The 21,208-nt window shown below is 44.6% G+C and overlaps 1 protein-coding gene across 1 annotated transcript in view; it reads left to right on the plus strand.

Moving 5' to 3' along the window:
- Positions 1-21,208, plus strand: part of PDGFRL (platelet derived growth factor receptor like) — a 59,888-nt gene that overhangs the window by 14,944 nt on the left and 23,736 nt on the right. The gene's annotated exons all lie outside the window — the stretch shown is intronic.

Genomic DNA, 21,208 nt, shown 5'->3' on the forward strand with positions numbered 1-21,208 from the left:
GCAAAGGCCAGAGCAGTGCCAATCGGAAGCCAGGAGCTCTTCCAGGTCTACCACGCAGGTGCAGGATCCCAAGGCTTTGGACTGTACTTGACTGCTTTCCCAGCCATAAGCAGGGACCTGGATGGGAAGTGGGGCTGCCGGGATCAGAACCGGCGCTCATATGGGATCCAGCATGTTCAAGGCGAGGACTTAAGCCGCTAGGCCACTGCACCAGGCCTGAAAAAAGAATTTTAACAATGACTAGTATTCATCCAAGCTACAGTAAGGGCCTTGTAAGAAAGCAGAGACTGTGATGGACCCCACGGATCACACAAAACCAGTGAAAAATGTGAAAAACTGAACAACTTCAAGTCATGACTCTACATCAAACACAGTAATAGCAACCTGACTTTTTTTGACACCGGAGCTTCAGGACCTGGCCTCTCGCTCTCCTTCCCAGGATGTGGGGCCTTTGGATGAGGGTGAGGTGCTGAGCCAGAACTGTGCAGGTTCTGTGTGTGCTCCAGCAGCAGGACAGCTGTGGGGTGGGGAGATCACAGGTGTACCTGCTTCCAGCAAGGCCTGGGAGCATTCACCAGACTCGGTAACTTTCTGGAGCGAAGTTCACATATGTTCCTGCATCTGTCCCCACTGGATCTCTGACTACCCTGTCTTCTCCCACTCAGGGCTGGAGGACATCCAAACCCCTGGGGTAACAGAAGGTCTACAAAACTATTTGGTCTGTCCCAGCAATTGCGTGCAGGATTCAAAATTCAGTACGTTTGTAGCAAAATCTAATTTGTAGGTTGATAATGTTGTACAGCCTGGAATTGACATTATACTTATCCAAATGGCCCTAAGTAGAACAAAGGACCCCTGGGAGAGGTCCTTGTCACTAACCTATAAAAGCAGGCGACCCCAAGGGAATGCTTTATGAAGGAGGAGTCTGATTCAGTTATAGGGCTTCCAAAAGCGAACGTACCCTGCAGGTTTTCCCAGCATATGCAATAGCCACTTATGAGGGAGTTGAAGTAATATCTGTGGATGCATTCATCGAGGCATAAAATATTTTGCTAAAAAATTAAAATGTGACATCAAGAAAGGAAAACTAATGTTACCAAATTTTGTAGTTTGGCTTCTCTTTTGGACTGGAGGAAGCAGCTATCCATTGTCTGTGCCACTGATCTTTCACGCCAGAGTTGAGCAACTATGACACTGTTGTGGCTTCTTGTAGGCATGGTCTCTAAGGAATCCCTCAGTTTCTAATTGGATCTGAGAACATGTATTTTTGTGTGTGGACAATGCTGTTTTTATTGTTATTTTTCTGTGATACAGTTTTGTAAGTACAGAGATTCATCCCTGTGTTTTTCTCCTTCCCCCTTTCCTGCTCCCACCATTTTTTTTTCAGTATTATCATGGTAGGATAGTCCTTTAGTAGCAGTAGCTTTCTTTGATGTTTCAATGCCTAAGACTTAAAAAGCATTCAATTTCCTCAATCAAATCATAAAGCTAAGTGTGTTATTCCATGTCCGTCCTGATAAAAGAAGAAACATTTTAGAAGAGAGAGGCCAGGTCGAAGCACAGCTGGATTGAATCCTGCCTTTTCTGTTAACCAGCCAAATAATCTTCATTCATAATTGCCCTAGAACCTCATTTTCTGATCTCAGAAATGGAGCTAATATTCCTACAATGTGAGGCCCACAGTAGGCATTCCAAAAACTGTAACTAATCACTCTTAGGCAAAGCATCTTTCTCCAACACAATAATCCAAACTTTCTCCTGGGATACTTGGATTCACCAGGGCTAAAATGAAGGAAGGAATTGTGCCCCATCGATACGGCTGCTGAGATCAGCATCTGAGATGATGGGTCCTCTTTCCCAGCAACATGTGTAAGCCCGTTGAACTGATTCGCCTGAGGTCTGTATCTGCTCTTCCCTGTGGAACTGCAAGACCTTGGATGGCAAACAGCACATCTGTTTGGCTCATCATCAGATTTCTGGCATGAGAACCACTGTCTGAAACATGCAGCATCTGGGAAATATTTGTGGGATGCCCTGGGGCCTTAACGCCTGCATCCAAAGGCAGTTCCTAGTCACACATGCAAGCATTTCACATTTTAAAATGTACAATAGTCCCTCCTAATCCACAGGGGATGCATACCAACCGCCTGGATGCCTGAAACAGCCCAAACCCATCATCACTCTCTAACCACAGGCTCTGCCTCTGCATATTCAGCCTGTAAAAAGCTGGAAATATTAGGAGACAGTTATACTGAACATGTGCAAATGTCATGATTCCATAACCAGTTTAATCCAACAGCTATTTACATCGCATTTACCTTGTATTATATGTTACAAATAAACCTAGAAATGATTCGAAGTATATAGAAAAATGCCCACAGGTTATATGCAAATCCTATACCATTTTATTTACATAGGTCCTTGAGTGTCCACAGATCTTGATACCTTCAGGAATCCTGAAAGCCAGTATGTTGACTGTGTATGCTGGGTTTTTTTTTTAATATATGAAATGTCAACAAAACTTCACTAGAAAACAATTTAAGATGAAAGGGAGACTTGAACTCAGGCAGTGCTTTACAAATGGGGTCTTAAATGTTAGTCAGTGAACATGAGTGGCAGCTGTTGTGGCACTGCAAGCTAAGCTGCCTCGGTGAGCCAGGTATCCTAAATCCCAACCTAGAGTCTTGGCTGCTCCACTGCGACCCAGCCCCTTGCTAATGCCCCAGGGAAGGCAGCAGAAGAGGACCCAGGTACCTGGACCTGGCTACGCTATAGGGAACTCAGGTGGAGCTCTGGATTCATGGCTTCAGACTGGCCCAGCCCTAGCTATTGTGGGCATCTGGGAGGTGAACCAGTGATTGGAATAACTTTCTCTCCTCCTTTCAGAGTGTGTGTGTGTGTCTTTCTCTCTCTCTCTCTCTCTCTCTCTCTCTCTCTCTCTCTCATTAAAAGAAACAAACTGGGGTATAGAGCATTCTTTGAAAGAGAGGGGCTAACCCACAGAAATTTGCTGTCCAAGTCCCCCCTTTGGGTCTGCTATGTAAATGAGGGATGCGATCTTTCAGAGGAGTACTCTGTCTTGACTGGTGGATTTTTTAAACTGACCACACGTCATGGTCTGTTAGATGCCTCTCTGGTGAAACAGACCCTTTAGAGGATCTTTGGGCAACAGCTTGAGCAAGAAAGGGATGTAAGTGGCTTTTTCTACTCAGCAAATTCCAGTTGGAATTTTAGGCCCATTTTGCCACTCAGGATCTTTTTTTTTAAGAGAGAGATTTATTTTTATTGGAGAGGCACAGTTACAGAGAGGAGATACAGAGGAAAGATCTTCCAGCCACCAATTCACTCCCTAAGTGGCCGCAACAGCCCAAGCTGAGACAATAATGAAACAAGGAGCCAGGAGTTTCTTCTGGGTCTCCCAAAGGGTGCAGGGTCCCAAGGCCTTGGGCCATCTTCTGCTGCTTTCCCAGGCCACAAGCAGGGAGCTGGATGGGAAGTGGAACAGCTTGGACATGAATTGGCACCCGTTGAGATCCTGGCACCTACAAGGCGAGGGTTTTAGCCACTAAGCCATTGTGCCAAGCCCATCCCGTCTACCTTGAAGGTTCTGCTTTTCCCATGGTTTACAACGTATACCTAGGAAATAGGCACAGAAAGGATAAACAATAACTAGTAATAAAATAGAGTGATCCTAACAGTATACTTTAATACATTTTTCTTTTAAAATGCCTGGTTGTACTGTACTCACTTTTTCTTGTGATGCTATGAGATGGTTCTTGGCTGACATGAGATTAAAAGGGGTCAGCAATACATAGGTGTGACTTGGACCCAAGCCCTGCGTGAGTGTTGTGGGCGACCTGGGAACTGAAGGGGCTGCAGTGAAGTGGCTTCTGAGTAGGTGGCATGTATGGCATGAAAACACTGGACTGAGAGACGGTTTGTGCCTCTGGAAGGGTGAAGCGGGACAGTGTGAGATCTCATCGCACTACTCATAACTGAGCTTAATGTACAATATTTGGATGATTTATTTCTGGAAAATTCCATTTCAAGTGTTCAGATCCTGGTTGATTAGGAGTACCTGAAACAGCAAGAAGGGAAGGCAGGGGATAAGGTGTGATTGTTGCACTTACTGTTTATGTAGGCACTGCGTGGTTTGGGGAGAGCATTCAATAAAACCCCAAAGTATTGTTTTACATTTGTCAGGCTGAGAATTTTGGATCCACCTCCTTGTCTCAGAAACTGTTGTTGCATGCCTTCCCGGAGTCATCGGTCAGTTGATTCCCTCTGACTTTCCACCTTGTCTCACCCTGCCCCCTTCCATCCTCACTTCTCCCTCCATTCATAAGTGCAAAGGTCTTTCATTTCTTCTAGACTTGAACACGTCTGAATCTTATTTTTCTGCCTGGTATTTCTCTATTCCCACTTGAAAGTTTCTAACCTGAAATGAACCTTTCTGCCTGCTTTCTCCTGTCGGCGCAGGGACCCTGGGTCCTGCCAAGGGAAGGCTTGCGGCTCCCCAGCACGAGTAAAGCTGAATGCAGGTCTCTGGAGAGCTCACTTGTCCTGTCCCCGAAAGCCTGGATATCCTCCACCTGTCTTTCAGTTCATGGCGCTATCACCCCATTTATGGAGAAATCAGAGCCCTGGAACTGCCTCAACTTCCCCTTCTCACATCTTCTCCTTCCTTGCCCTTAGAATCACACCGCAGAAAGGATCCCTCCTCCCCAGGTCGGAACTGTTCGCCTGCCCCGGATCCATCTCATCCCTAGCTACTGTCTCGGAAAGGAAATCGACCACATCAATATCGCTTCTCTTTTATTGTCTTCAACCTCTCCCCGTTCTCTGGTTATCACTTCTGTAAGTCTTGATGAAAGTAAAAGCTCCTACCTGACACCCAGGCACCCTGCGGCCAGCCTCCTCTCTCTGCTGACCTGCACAGCCAGAACCCTTGGATGAGTCCCTGTGTTCCTGTCGCCCCGCCCCCCGCCCCCTGCCTCTTTAACCACTCCACCTGACTGCATTACTTTACATGCATTGTGTCAGCAAGGTCCCTAATCCCAGAGTTCACTGTCAGTCTGCAGGTGACTCGTGCCGCTAGAGCCACTCGACAGAGCGGAGGGGCCTCTGTCTGCCGTGGCACCTTGCTCTCCAGGTTTCATGTCTATCTCATTGCGCTCTGTGCATACCCCCCCCCCCCCCCCGCCCCAACACAAGCTGGAGTCCTCTGTTGTCCCAGACATTGAATGCTGGTTTTGCAGCCATTTTGCATCTTGCAAAATTGCTACCAAGTGCCTTAAATTTATTGTGATTATAGTTAGTAGTCCTTCTGGGCCCCTGATTGAGCATGACAATCACCTGCTCACTCTACCCACTTGGGCCTTTCATATGGTTGTGTTTAAATTTAATCGTTGGTGGGGACATTTGGTGCAGTATGTACACACTGCTTGGGCTGTCTGCAGAATGTCTGGGTTCAAGTACTGCCACTGCCTTCAATGTCTGCCTCCTGCTAAGGCGCACACTGGAGGGGAGCTGGCTATGGCTCAGGGGGGTTGGCCCCAGCTTCAGCATTCGGGGAGCTGAACCAGTGGACAGTATCTCCTTTGCTCACCCACTCTCTCTTTCTGCCTCTTCGGCATAAGAAAGAATAATAATCTAAAACAGCTCATGATCTCCACACTCGACTCTCCTCTTGTGTCTTTTAAGTTTTAAGAATGGTGTGAATTCCATGCAGGTGCCCCGACCAGCAAGCTCAGAACCACCTTGGGCCACTTGCTGCATTTTGACTTCCACCGCAGTCTGTGCTGTTGCTACGTGACTATGCATATGTCCTAGGGTTTCCCACTTTTTTGTACCCTATCAGGAAAGCCCTATTTTCTTGCCAGATGCTATGGATTGAGTAGGATGAATCTTCCCTAAACTCCTGCAGCTGTTTAGACTCTAATGCCTTCTAGCGGTTGATTGACCAGGAGTGGCCACTTAAGCTAAGGATGGTGTCTGAGAGGTGGAGCTGAGCGAAGGGATTCGGGCCATTGGTGGCTACCCATGAGAGTGAGTCTCGCGAGAAGTTGGGTTATTTTCCGGTCAAGTCCAGCCAGAGGTCTGTCTGCGCCAACCACCAACCACCAACCACCAACCACCAAGACCAGGCTCCGTCAGACAGGATGACGGGGCCTCCTGACACCAGAACCTCAACTGTAAGTGGAGACAAACCTTTTCTGTCCCATAAAGCTCCTCTCGGATATTTTAAAGTAACAGCAGCCCCAGCACCGGAGGCAGCACTTTGCTGTCTTTCCAGCACTATGGCTGCTGAGTTTCAGTGAATGAGTAGAGGTTCTGGGGGCCCTGGGCCCATGGGGGTCTGAGGCCAGGCCCCCCTCACGAGGCTCTGGATTGATGAACTTGAGAGCTGGCAAGAATGGAAGCGGTTGGTATGTCCAAGCCCCTCTTAGTCTCTTGTCTAATTTGTTTTATGGTGGCGGTGGTGGTGACTGAAATTTTTTTTCCTGCTTAAAATTTTTGCTATCTTAATTTTAACAGATTCAAGGTGATTTATAGAAAAAATTCTAAGAATATAATGATATTTTGTTACTGCTTCCTTCCTTCATTCTCCCCCCCCCTTTTTTTATAGTTTTTGAGATAACATTTTAAATTTAGAGTGGAAAGCCTTAATATTTTACTAAGAAATTTAACAAGTCGAAACCAGAGACCCTAGTTTATTGTTCATAGATGTTGTATTCCCACTAATTGAATGGAAATATTATCATTTCACTCTATAAATTCTTAACCACAGATAGATAAAAATCACCAAGCATTCTTAACCTTTGATGGACAAAGGCATAAAACAAGTTTAACCAAACTATGCTTGCAGCACTACTGATGAATTAACAATCATTGAATATATTGATAAGACGGGGTATGATGCTTCAATGCATTACACATGTGTAAAATCAGGCATTTAGCATGCCCTTGCCACAAACATTGATCATTTCTGAAGGATGACAACATTCAAACAGCTGTTGAAACGGTTACTACAATAGCATTTGTGATAGTCAAGTTTGCACGTTGTTCTGTGCATCTATAACTTGTTCCCATTGACAAGATTTCCCATCCCTCTCCTAGTCCCTAACTCCCCCAGCCTGGGGTCACCCCTGAGACAGGACATATGGGTGGCCTGAATAACAAGCTGGAGAGTGGCAGTGGGCGGCTGGGCCCTATGCCAGGTTCTGGGTGTGTCAGGTGGGATGAATTTTGGTGCAATCTACTCCTGGTCCAGTGGAGGAAGCGCCCATGGAAGGGAGATCGCTTGCCTGCTTTCTGTAGCTCACAACTAACTAGACTAATGAGAATGGTTTCTAAAGTTAAATTCACAACGGAGATGAAAAGAATACATTTAGGTGGATGCATGTATTGATTTCTTGATGAAATAGCTTTGTATTTGAAATGGTTAAAATTCCACATTAATTTCTGATAACTTTTCAGACACCAGCATACTGAAGCCCTGTTCCTGGTTATTCAGAAATCAGAGCTCAGAACATAAATGATCCTTCATCATGAAAATGGATTTTTAAAACTTTTATTTAAAGAATTAAAAACTTTTAAATTATTTAAGGAGAACCATAAAAGAAGGCACTCCCATCCTCTGGTTCACTTCCCAGAGCTGAGGCTGGGAGCTATGGGCTCCAGGCAGGCCTGGCATGTGGGTGCTAGGGACCCAGTTACCTGAGCCCTTGCTGCAGCCTCCAGGGTCTGTAAGAGCAGCAAGCTGGAGTCAGGAGTGGGAATCAAACCTTGGGCTCTGATGTGGGAGTAGAGTCTCCTAAGCATTAGCTCAATGTCGGCCCTTAAGATTTCTGATTTGCACGTGGCACTTGAACATGTTATAGGGAACAATACACTACTTCAGTACGCAGGCACAGCGTAGCCAGTCCAGCCAGGCCACCTGCCTTCCAGCTCCTTATTGTTTCCTAATAACAACTCTCTTCCAGTGAGCTAGAGTCACCCCACTAGGGCTTAGTTCTTGTATTTAAGAGTGTTTGGGTGCCTATTATCGGATTCTCCCATTCTCTGCCTCCCTCCATTCCCAGCCTGTTGTAATCACTATCCCAACTCCACATCCATCAAGTCTTTCCTAACATCTATGCATGTTTGACCATCCCAGAGACTCCAGGCTCAGCAAGGGCTGCTTTGGGGGTTCTCCGGGTCTCCCTCCCTGGATGCTTCCGTTGTGTTAGCAAGACATGTCGTTAAACGGCCACTAGAGGGCGGTGTTCCACTGTGTTACAGCCCTCTTCCCTTCCCAAGTGGAAGAAGCATTTTAAATGAGGCCAGATGAGAGTATACTGTGACCTTACAGGCTGGGCACAACGTCAAGTGATATTTTAAGTAATGTGAACAGTTTACCAACAAATGCATTAAAACAAGATAGCATTGGTAAACTTAGGTACTTTCACAGGGATAAATTCATGTATGAAGGTTCTTCAAAAAGTCCATGCAAAATGCATGATGGACTTCAAAAATGCGTTTAAACACACATCAGTCTAATTCCATTTTCCATGAACTTGAGGGACCCTCGTACCACTGAGCCTCTGAAATCTTTCTGGACTACTATCCTTTGGACCAACACCTTCCCTTACCTGGCTCAGAGACTCACAGTGACATGCTAAAAATTTAGGGTTGAAACAGATTCAAATTTTTTTATTATTATTAATTATTTTGTATTATGTGACAGTTTCATAGGCTCTGGGAATCCCCCCCCCGCCCCTCCCCCCCGGTGGATTCCTCCACCTTGATGCAGTATTACAGTTCAAATTCAATCAAGATTCTTTTCTTGCAAACGTATACCAAGCATAGAGTCCAGCTACTTGTTATCCAGATGGGTTGAACAGTTTCTTGGGGAGACCATTTCTGGTCCGAAGTTAGAGCTGGTAGAATATCATCCCAGTCAATTAAGAGTCCCAATATAATATCAAGAGCAATTTGCAACATTATGGAATTGACATGGTTGTGAGTAACCAGTATGTTAAAAAAAAAAAAAGCAAGTTCTTAACCACAACCTATGATTAGCTCATTGACATTTCAATTTTAGTTTATATACAGCACCGGCTGCTATATACCTTAAAATGGCTATAAGGTACCATTCAGCTGTCTCGTGTCTATTTCATTTTAGTATTGAGCCATTTGTTGTGTTGAAGTATAATTTTGCTGATCTTGGCAGATTTTAGGGTAATCTAGACTGGCTTGTAACTCTAACAAGACATTTGTTGACAATTAAGGTGCAGAACATTTTTTTGGGGGGGGAGGTGGTTGTGCAGGAAAATCCCCAACACCATGGTGAGGAGTGACTAATCTTCGTGTCCCACCCAGCGAAGCATGAGCCAATCCACACCAGCTCTTTCCTGTCAGATTCCAAGCTCTACTTTTTGTTGTTTGTCTATTTATTTTAGGTTTTTTTTTAGTTTGTATGGTTGTTTGTTTGCTATGAGGGGTTTTCAGAGCGATCCTGATGGTCATTGCGAGGGAGGGTGGGGGTCCAGAGTTGGAGCCAGGCTTGGACCAGAGAAAGCTCTCCTCCCTGGTCCTGAAGGACATTTATCGTTCTTTTGTTTCTGCAAACCGCTCAGGGCTTCTGGTTGTGTTTCCGATGACGTTGGTTTCTGCACGGTAGTGTTTGGACTTCTTCCATCCCCTGCGGAAGCTCTGGTTGGGGGTGGGTGACCTCAGAGTACTCGGCCTCCGAGGGCATCCAATTCCCTGTGGCCTCCTAGGCAGTTGGGATGTAGTCCTTGTTGCTCGTATTAATAGTTTGTGGTGAAGGTCTGGGAGTCTTCATGGTTGGGATCCAAGCTTCCTCCTTACCACCTGCTCCACTCTGGAGTGCCCTCCTGCTCCACGCACATGACCTCCTGTTAAGAGGTTGTCAGGATGGCACCCGGTTCCCCCCTCATGCATTGGTATAGTAGTTTTGCTATTGTTTAGTGCCGCTTTGAGTCTGTTGTCTATGAATTACCAGATTTGATCTTGATAGGCTATATTGTACTTTTTCCTCACTCTTTTTATGGTCCTAAAAGACTTCCCTGTATTCCCCCCCCATTATGGATTAACATAGCATATTGAGGGTAAAGTAGGTGTTACAGTTTTTCGATGTAGATCTTAAGTATTTTGACATTAATTGTTGGTTTATAGTTTATATCACATTATCTTATTACATTGGATACAGGTTGTTATAGATTGCACTATTATTACAATATACAGGTACTATCTTCCAAGTTTTCATCTTATCATCTCAGATTAAGGCAAACATGTGGTATTTAACCTTTTGGGATTGGTTCATTTCTCTTAGCATGATGGATTCCAGTCGGGCCCATTTGGCCACAAAGAACTGCATTTTGTTTTTTTTAATAGCTGAGTAGTATTCCATAGAGTAGATGAACCATAGCTTTCTTATCCAGTTTTCTATTGATGGGCATTTTGGTTGCTTCCATGTTTTTGCGATTGTAGATTGTGCTGCTATGAACATAGGCGTGCATGTTGGTTTTTTGTGTAGGAGATGTTTTGGATATATTCCTAGGAGTGCTATTGCTGGATCATATGGTATGTTGATTTTCAGTTGTTTGAGTATTCGCCAAACTGATTCCCATAGAGGTTGTACAAGTCTGCAGTCCCACCAGCAGTGGAGAAGGGTTCTCTTTTCCCCACAGCCTCGCCAGCAAGTGTTGGTGGTATCATGTACGTGTGCCATCCTTACTGGAGTTAGGTGGTACCTCATTGTTGTCTTCATTTGGATTTCCCTTATTGCCAGGGAACTTGAGCAGTTTTTCATATGCTTGTTTGCCATTTGGGTTTGTTCTTTTGTGAAATGTCTGCCCATTTCCCGTGCCCATTTCTTGAGTGGCTTGTTTGTTTTGACATTTTGGTTGTTTTGTAGTTCTTTGTATATTCTGGAGATCAGCCCTCTATCTCCTATGTAGTGTGCAAAGATCTTCTCCCATTCTGTAGGTTGTTTTTTTACTTTGTTGATTGAAACAGATTCAAATTTAACTCCAGACTCACCCAAACCAATTATTGCAGAATGTCTGCTTCTGTTGCAATCAGAGCAAATAGCGTTTTTTTTAATTGTTTTTGACAATAGTTGTTGCCATATATTGAATCCTTCCTTTTCCTTACTCATTTGTCCTAACTGCATTTCCCAGTATTTTTTTAAGATTTATTTTAAAATTTTTATTGGAAAGGCAGATATACAGAGAGGAGAGACAGAGAGAAAGATCTTCTGTCCGATGATTCACTCCCCAAGCGGCTGCAACGGCTGGAGCTGAGCCAGTCTGAAGCCAGGAGCCTGTTCCGGGTCACCCACACGGGTACAGGGTCCCAAAGCTTTGGGCCATCCTTGACTGCTTTCCCAGGCCACAGGCAGGGAGCTGGATGGGAAGCGGGGCTGCCGGGATTAGAACCGGCGCCCATATGGGATCCCGGCGCGTGCAAGGCGAGGACCTTAACCACTATGCTATCGCACCGGGCCTGTTTCCCAGTATTTTTTAAAGCATCCATTATATTCAAGATCCCATAGTGGGGAGGTGTTAGCGTTAAGATGCTGAGCCAAGCAGACACAGTCACAGTGCTTTTCATCTGTTGGGGAGTCAGCTCCTGGCTGATTTTGATAGGTTGTGTGCCTGCCTCACTAACAGGAGCACAGCACGAGGAAGAAGAAAGCTGTAACATCTCGGGGTTGAACATTTCCCAGTAAAGGGAGGAAGGGAATGTAAGAAAACTGGAGAAGGAACAGCACAGCGAGATGACAATGCATATAGTCCCTGGAGCAGGAAGGGTGTGTGGGGAAGATAGGATGACCAGAGAGGGTCTTGCTAGCCACACTAAGAAAGCGAGCGTGAACTCTAGGACAGGTCTGTTGGTGCACGGAAAAGGCAGCCACGATAAGCACCACGGAGCGGGCGTCTTCAGGCTGCCTGCCTTCAGGAGGAGGCATCTCTTCTCAGCATCCATCACCCACTGATGCTGTTTTCCTTCATCTAGGGTCTTTGATCCATTCCTACATGTAGTGTTCTCTTGCAAAAAATATACTTAATAAGGCTTTTCCTTTCATTTAGTTTGTTATTTTAAAACAAATAACAAAAGTGTTCTGAATCCTTTGATCAGCCCTGGCCAGATGATACACGTGCCCAATGCTGGCATCTATGTTTTTGTGTCTTCAGTTTCATCTGGAGTTCAGAGCAGACAGATGGATGGCACATGGCTGAGCCGGGGCAGGGAAGGAATGTGCCTGGAATAGGTGGCCTGGATGCTGGCTGGAATAAGTCAGAGCTGCTTAGAGACTTGAGCTAGACTGGTAGCAACTTCACGGCCGGGAAAGCATCCTGGGCTCCTGTGGTAGTAAACCCAAAGGAGTCAGACACTGTCTGTCCGGATGTTTCCGTGGCGTCTGGTCGGATGTCAGCATTTTTCAGTTCAGATCTGAAGTTGGAGGAGTAGGTGTGGCTCAACCGCCCCTTTGGCTGGTTCCTCTGAAAGCAATAAATAGCCACTGCTACTCCACCCACAGACAGCACAAAGCAGGGGCACTGTTAGAGAAAAGGGAGACATTACAAAATGCTTTCAAACAGCAGAATCGCCCTGTCGAGAAAGAATCTTCACAGAGTTGGGCAAACGCTGTAGGCAAGTCTGGTGGGTACAGTACTGAGAAAGGTGCCTTTTCCCCTTTCCAGTTTATTTGATTTTGAAAATGTACAGCACATAAAACTGACCATTTTTTAGGGATATGAGAAGACCTTTAAAAACTTCATGGAGGATGTAATGAAAGTCTAAGTTTATTTTGGTGCAAAAATGCTTTTTGAAATCTATGCAATTTTTTTTCTTTCCATAATCCACATGTTCCACAAGCCTTTTGAAGATTCAGTTTAGGGTAGGACACTCAAGTGTGTTTGCATTGTTGCACACATGTCTTTGTTTTAAAAAATAAATTATTTGAAAGGAAGAATGACAGGCAGAGCTGTTCAATGCAGTGATTCACTCCTCAAAGGGCAAGTTGGAGCTGGACCAGGCCTAAGTCAGGAGCCTGGAATTCCATCCGGGTCTCCCGTGTAGGCACCAGGAGCTCGCGTACTTGAGCCATCTGCTGCTTTCCCAGGTGTTTGAATAGGGAGCTGGATCAGAGGTGGAGCAGCCAAGGCTTGAACTAGGGCTCCAATATGGGATGCCAGCATTGCCAACAGCAGCTAAATTCACTATGCCACAATGCTGACCCCACAGATGTGTTTTAAACTCTAACTTGACTCCCTTCCAAGCTTGCTTTACTCAGTTTCCTAAGAACAACTGAAGCTGGTGAGCCTGCTGGGTGTCTGTCTACTTACCTGGAAGCCCAGTCTGAATCCCATTAGCACAGGCAAATGAAAAGCAAACACTGCAGCCCAACTCTGATGTTTCCCTTCAGATGAATGTCTCCTCCGGAAATTAAAGACAAATAACTTGGACAAGCCTGAAGGAAGAGCTCTGTCTTTGCAGACTCACTGGCACCACTGCCAGTCTGTCCCCACATCTCTCCCCAGAGACGGATCGGTGGGGTGGAGCAGGATGCCAGACTCTGGGTGCACGAGACATTCTGACAATGCTCAGGGTGTGGAAAAACACAGCTGCATTCCATTCAGGACATGGGTGTGGGGAGGGTAATAATGAAGCCAGCCTCGTGGTGCAGGGCGCTGGAGAGAGTGAGGTCATGCGTGGACAGTGGTCAGCACACGTGTATTTGTAAACATCGCAGTCAAGAGGAGCCATTTTTGCTAGCAATACCTTCAAAGAGGGCATGCAGAAGAGAGCCAGTTTTGCAAGAACGTTAAGACAACGTATTGGATGTGTTTCTCTCTCTCTTTTTTTTAAAGATTTATTTTATTTTTATTACAAAGTCAGATATACTGAGAGGAGGAGAGACAGAGAGGAAGTGGAGCTGCCGGGATTAGAACCAGCAGCCATATGGGATCAAGGCGAGGACCTTAGCCACTAGGCCACGCTGCCGAGCCCTTTGTTTCTCAACCTCTTGCTCACTATCTGATCATGATGCTGCAGAGTAGCGATGGATAACCACACCAGGAGTCCCACAGCTCTCCCAGATCCCATGCTAACCTAGTCATAAAGGAGGACATGGGTTAAGGCCAATATATATGTTGGGGGAAACGGTTGTTGCTCACTGTTACTTAACAAGAATGTTCTGGAGTGAGCATTGGGTGCGGGAACTAAGACTCCTGCTGAGACACATCCTGTGTCCTGGTACTTGGGTTCAAGGCCAACCCCAGTCTCGATTCCAGCTCCCAGGGAGCTGGGGAGGTAGTGCCCCAGGAAGCAGCAGGGAAGGCACGAGCAGTTGGTTTCCTGTCACCTGCATGGGAGGCCCAGATTGAGTTCCTGGTTTCTGGCTTCAGCTTGGCTTGATCCTACTGTGGTTATCCAAGAAGTGAACCAGTGGGTAGAAGATCCTTGCCTGTCCTTGTCTCTTTCTTTCTCCCTTCCAAGTAAATTGCATTTTGAAAAAGCAATGATTCACTAAACAGAATATTTTATTTCTTGAGCATTCTTGTATTGGAAGTTCAGATGTTTAATTAAGATACAACATAGCATTAGAATATCATAAGATTAGAAGAAAGCCAAGTTAATGCTTCAAAGACAAAAAAAATCACAGGACTATTTTAGATGACAGTTTTGAAGACTGTCAGAAAATGGACCATTGTTTGTGGTAGAACTTTAAATGGCCGTATATATTTCCTAAGTTAAATCTTTAAATATATCTATATCTATATATATGTGACAGATAAAGGGGGGACAGAAAAATGTATGTGGGTACATTTGGGGATTTAATATGCAGATATGAGAATGAGTTTTATGGTAGCACGATCATTTACCATGATCATTTTGCCATATATTTCAATCTGTAAAATATAAGTTACACAATTTTCAAATGTACATCAGAGGAGGAAACAAGGAAAGTGGAATAAAGACTAGGATACAAAATGGGAAGTGTTCTCCCCAGTGACCTATACTAACAGCAAAGCAAGGTGTCAGAACTGTCCTCTAGTGTCTGGCCTGAGCTGCCTTGCCCACACCTTCCCACCCACCTGGCCGGCTGCAAGTGGGCAGGTGCTAAGTCCTTGCCCTGCAAAATCTTCCCAGAACCTCCCATTTCATGTCCCATCCTGCATTCCCAGCTTGTCCGCTGCATCCTGGGGTCTCAGGATGCCCGCCTCCCCCGTTTGGTGCCTTACAGCTCAAATTCTGTGGTTGGATTTCCTTTGGGCCCTGAGCCTGCCTTTGTCTGCTATGCTCTGGCTCTCCTGTTGACTTACCCCCCTACTGCTGTTCACAGCCTAACCCTGCTGACCCCCTGCCCTGCCTTCTAGATCCCAGGTGAGATTTAGTGCCGTACTAGCAGTGGAGGGAAGCTTGGGAACGCAGGTAACAACACTGCTTCTTTTTTACGAACTTAGCTGGATCTCTGTAGCTATCAAAACTAATAGGGGAGAACATGCCTTCATACATGTATTAACCCTGGTGGCTCAGGCATGGCACAGTCTGCTGGCAGGCATACTGGAGGCAGAAGCAGGGGGCAGCCGTTGTCATGAAGAGCCACAGCAGTGACCACGTGGGTCTGTCACAGCTTGAGATACATAGGCATTCAGCTGAGCTGGGCATTTTCCCATCAGAGTTACTGCTTGCCTGATTTACATACAAAGCCATTCTGCTAGGTCAGAAAGGCTTTTCTAAGAAAAGTCCAGAAATCATCCCAAGCACAGCTTGGGAACTGATGGGACGGAAGTCATACCAGCAACCAATTCAGAGCTTCGCCAGACAGCTTGAGGTCAAGGGTGCAGTCATGGAGACCTTCAACAAGGAGAGTGACCCTGTCTACAGGGGCTGCAGGGACAACAGACTGACTCCCTGAGTGACCGAATGCTTACTTGTTCAGTACCATATGTTGAAGATAGGCTGGGGAGCTATGGCTGGAACCTCCCCCGGGGGTTTGGGTCTGCTGCCAGCTTGAGGAACCACTGATTTAACTTGAACTCAATTTCCAACGATATTTAGGTTGGACTCAGAGTGGGAAGAATTCCCAACTTGATAGCTGTTAGTAAAATAAGCTAGACTTAATCCTAATTTCCAACACCAACCTATTCCCTTACCTTAAGAAAGAAGCCTATTTCTTTAGGTTTCTGATGTTCAATCAGAAGATTTGTCATCAAACTAGCCTTTGTAGCACTGGATACCTTGAAAATGTTGACAGTTCCCAGTTTCCATGGTGAATTCATTGTGCCAGGTGCAAGAAGGCCCAGGGCCTATGGCCTCTGCATTCACTATTCTAACGTGGCTACAATGCCCTTACTGTGACTGTGTGCTTAGCAATCCACAGCTTGTTTTTCCCAACAAGGGTGGTAGAGGCTTGCTCCATTGTCCTCTGTCCCCCACTCTTCATCCAGAGCCTGTTACTTCCCTGAATATGGGCTGAGAGCTGGGGGATCTTTGCTCATGCTGTCCACAGAGAAGTGCTAATGAATTTACTCTGCATGGTAAGCTTACCACTGCCATAAATATAATCTCATGAATTTTTAGAATGAATGCCTCATACACCTGAATCATGATTGCAAAGTTTGGAAGATGGGAGAGCATCATGAGAGAGCTGGTTTGCTATTTCTTTGAGTTTTTCCACATGGTGAGAGATACTGCCAAGTCTTACCATCTTACCATGATTCATAAACCCCCTCCAAGTCACTCATTGGGTCAGGATTTCATGATGGATTAGAGCACTAGTCGGTCTCCCTATCCTTAGCTTAGTGTGGGAAGCACGCTGGGTTGTCTTTTCTCAGGCCTCCCCGGGGACCCTGTTCCAATCTTGGAATCTGACTAGCTGTGTGACCTTGCATGAGGAATCCAGGCAGCTAACCTCTAAGGTTCCTTTTCATTCCAACGTTACTCTTGGCACTTGCATTCAATTTGTGCTAGATAAAATATGCGGCAAGGAGTAAGGGCCCCGGACAGGTTCTTCAGCTCAGTTTCACTGATTGAAATCTGCTCTGCTCTGCTCTGCACACAGTCACCTGAACTTGTGTAATTCAAGGTCACACAGTCAGGAAGTGTTGGTGACGGGATTGAAACCAAGAATGTCTGACTCCTGCGTGAATGCTCTAACAACTGCTTTACAAAGGCCAGCGTACTTTTTATAGGCCTCCTGGGAGCAATGCCTGAAAGAATAGCTACATGTTGGCAAAAGAACCATTAAGAGGGACGGAGATGGCTGAAAGGCTGTAAGGTAGGAATGAGGAGATAGGTGTGGGATCAGTGCAGGGCTCGGGTGAATGTTAAGGGTCCACGTTAGAAGTAATGGGAGGGCAGAGGGTCCTTGAATACATGCAGAGATGGCCACCATCACTGCTAACATTGGAAAACTGGAAATGGTAATAAGTAGTTTTTAGGATGTGTATCTAACAGTGCCAAAAGAGAATCTGAAGGAGGGATGGAGGAGTCCTATTTCCAGAAGGATCTATTCGTTGAAAGAATGGACTGTCACTATGTTGGTCTGCTTTCCGTTGTCACAGTGAAAACCTAAGATGAGCCACTTAGAAGGCAAGAGGGGTTTATTTAGCTGACGGTTTGGGTGGCTGAAAACCCAAACAGTGTGGTGGAAGCATTATCCAGCACCCCATCCGTGGTGGGTGGTGGCACACATGTGTTGGTCTATGCATGACCCATGAAGCCAACGGGACTTGTTCATGGGGACTCTGCCCTCATGACTCAGTTTGACTCAGTCATGTCTCAAAAATACACCTCCACCCTCACGTAATGGTGTTTTATTTTCAAATGTTAGTGTCATTGTTGTAAGATCTTGAAGCCAAACTCAGGGGGACACACATTTCCGGAACACAGCAGGAGTCAATGGTGACATTGCCTGTGTGGCAGGTGGAATTGTGGCTTCTCTTACAAAGTTTCCAAGAGTGGGAACTGAGTAAGAAGGAAACCTCAGTGAGATCCAGGAATCCAGGTTAAGTCACGGGAAAGGAGCACAGAACTTGGCAGGGCCATGTGGGTGCGGAGCAGGGTGATTTGAAAAGGTTACGCTAAATTCCTAATGATGTTTACACTCTAATTGGCTGTACTTTTATTAGCCAGAGAAAAATAATATTCTGGGTTTTTCAGGCCTCCAAAAGCATCCCTGCTGGCCCCAACTGATGGAAACTCACATTCTAAAGCACACTGCGTAGCTTCCAAGTGTTTAAAGCATGAACGATCTGTCCATGGTTAACCTTTTGTTGAATGTTTCTTCTGTCATGTGGAAGGGGTTTTATTTGTTTTGCTTTTATTTTGGCTTTTCTTTGTTACAAAACACCACATGCTCTTTTGATTTAGTAACTGAAAAACTACAGATCAATGAGAACAACAAAGAGCCTAAAAATGTCAGCAAGCACTGTGGTGTAGAATCCTCTAGGTATCTTTTTATATTTATTTGAAAACCTTGATCAAAATGGATAAACACCTTCACAGTGTTTGCTCGTAATGCATTGTGAATGCTTTGCTGTGTTTTGGCAATCATACCACAGTGCATTCACTTGGAGTCTCACACTTATGGCTAGCTACCATCCAGGTGGCTCTGATCTGTTTCCGGAGTGGAACTGTTGAGCCCATGGCCACATGTTTTTTGGACCATGACTCCTAGTGGCTTGACTTGTTCATTGTGAATCTATGTTGTGGAAGGTCTGATTTTAGTCTGAGAGGTTTAATGGGTAACCTACTTCTCGTTTTGTCAGATTCTGGAATGTCTCTAGAGGAGGAAGAGGATGTTCTGGACAGGATGGCAAAAAGAATGATGACATCAATAGGCAGGCAGAGGTGGAATGAAAAACAAGATAGAGCATTCCAGATTGATGGTCAGAGTCCAACCAGAATCAAGATAATGGCATGGAGAGTAAGAGGCTGGCAGGGCCGGAAGAACATCACGAAGGCAACCTCCTGTGGGAGAGAGGAAGGAGGCCGGTGTTGCTGCTTTCTTACTATGAAAGAATCTGATGAAGTGAGAGTAGAAAGTAATAAAAAACACTGCACTATGGGATCCCGGCATATGCAAGGAGAGGATTTAGCCCCTGGGCCATTGTGCCAGGCCCCTGAAATTTCATGACAAGATTATTGAGTAGATCCTTGGATACAATGGAGAGAGAAAAGACAGATAACACGGTAGATCAGAAAATAGAGATGACGATGGTAGATATTTGTAAATCTTGTAAATGATATATAAGTACATAGAAACAGATTATAGATGGTAGATAAGTTGAGAAGTAGAGAGTAGTTAGCTCTAGATGATAGATAACTAGGTAGGTAGATTCTGGCCTGGTTTCTGGTGTGGGAACTATCTGCACTGTGAGTTTACAGTATGTGGTTCTCTGAGTTCCTCATCTTATTTCTTCTTTTTTGCTAAGACATAGATGGTGACAGCTTTCCCAGGATTTGCACACAGTTCATGTGGTCATGCACTCAGCATATCAGAGTAAATTTTTGTCTAACACATCCTTACATGGAGCCTTACAGTAAATATGGAGCCTGTACAAACACTTAAGACATGCACAAACATTTACAGTTGAATCTCCTGTTAATTGGCACTGTTCCTTGTTTGTGCTAGAAGCTAAATAACTCATTTTTACTGAGTGTTTGGTGAGGAGGCTGTTTGATTGCATCTTTTTACCTCGCCCCCTTACATTCATTGATTTCATGCTATTGAAGGCAATTGGCTGTCCAGAAGAAAAGCTGGGTTTAGGCAGTGGGTGTCCCAGGGAAAGTTCTCCAACATTTCTGTGACTGAAGTTTTTATCTAGGATAGAGAACAAAGATCACTCCTTTCCCTCTCAGGATCCATGAAATCACAATAGGTGAAATGCATACAATGCACCAAACCTCTTACGTACTACTTAAATTGTTAATTTACTCATTAGCATCTCAGTGTTCTTGGGATACTCTCACATATGCAGTAGATGCTTAGTAACTTCCATTTCCTGCTCTTGTTTGTAATTACTGGGTAGTAGTTTTGTGTTGATGGAAATAGAAAATGGGTTACCATTATTTTACTGAATTTCTAATACAGAGACAGTTTAACCAGTTATTCTATGATTTTGCTTGGAATGTGTGTGTATACGTGTACAACCATAATTAGCCCTTTTGAAAAATGTTTATATAAAGTGGGTAAATTTCACTCATATCACAATACAGATTTAGGGGCTTGCTAATACTTCCAATCCCACCATCTCTCCTGCTCAAATTCTGCCCCCATTCCTTATTTTTTCCAGTTTTTGCAATAGTGTATTTTCATTTCACTTCACAACCACAGAGTTAACCATCCATTAAGTAAAGATAAAGTAAAAAATAGTAAAAATTCAAATTTAAAAAATCTATTCCTTGGATGTATAAGCAAAAGTTGTACAGAATAATCAAATCCTAGAATATCACTTTTGCACATAGATTACATTATTAATTTTGTATATTAGTTATAGATTAGGGAAAAGATGGTATTTTTCTTTTGGGGACTGGCTTATTTCACTGAGAATAATGGTTTCCAGTTGAATCCGTTTAGTTGCTACAGACAAGATTTGATTCTTTTAGGGCTGAATAGTATGCCGCAATGACTCTGCCACATTTTCTTTATCCAATCACCTGTGATGGGCATCTAGGTTGATTCTGTATATTAGCTATTATGAATTAAGCAGCTATCAACATGGGGGTACAAATAGCGCTCTTAAATGTTGATTTCATTCCACTTGGATAAATTTCTAGGATGACTGGGTCATATGGAAGATATATTTTCAGGGATCTGAGGAATCTCTATTCTCTCTTCCATAATGGTTATCCTAGTTTACACTCCCACCAACAGTGGAATAGAGTACTTTTCCCCCGTGTTGCTATAATTTATTGAGTTTTTTCAGATGCCAGCAATTCTAAGTGGGGTAAGCGCAAACTTCAGTGTGGTTTTAATTTGCATCGTAAGCCTGAGCATTTTTTACATGTCTGTTGCCATTGGAATTTAATTCTTTGAGAAATGTCTTTTCATGTCTTTCATGTCCTCTGCCTATTTCTTTACTGGAATGTTTTGTTGTTGAGTTTTTGAGCTCTTTATGAATCCTGTATATTAACTCTGTATCAGCCACATAGTTTGCAGATATTTTCTCTGATTCTCTTGGCT

Source organism: Ochotona princeps, chromosome 11, assembly GCF_030435755.1.
Source record: "Ochotona princeps isolate mOchPri1 chromosome 11, mOchPri1.hap1, whole genome shotgun sequence".
NCBI lineage: Eukaryota > Metazoa > Chordata > Mammalia > Lagomorpha > Ochotonidae > Ochotona > Ochotona princeps.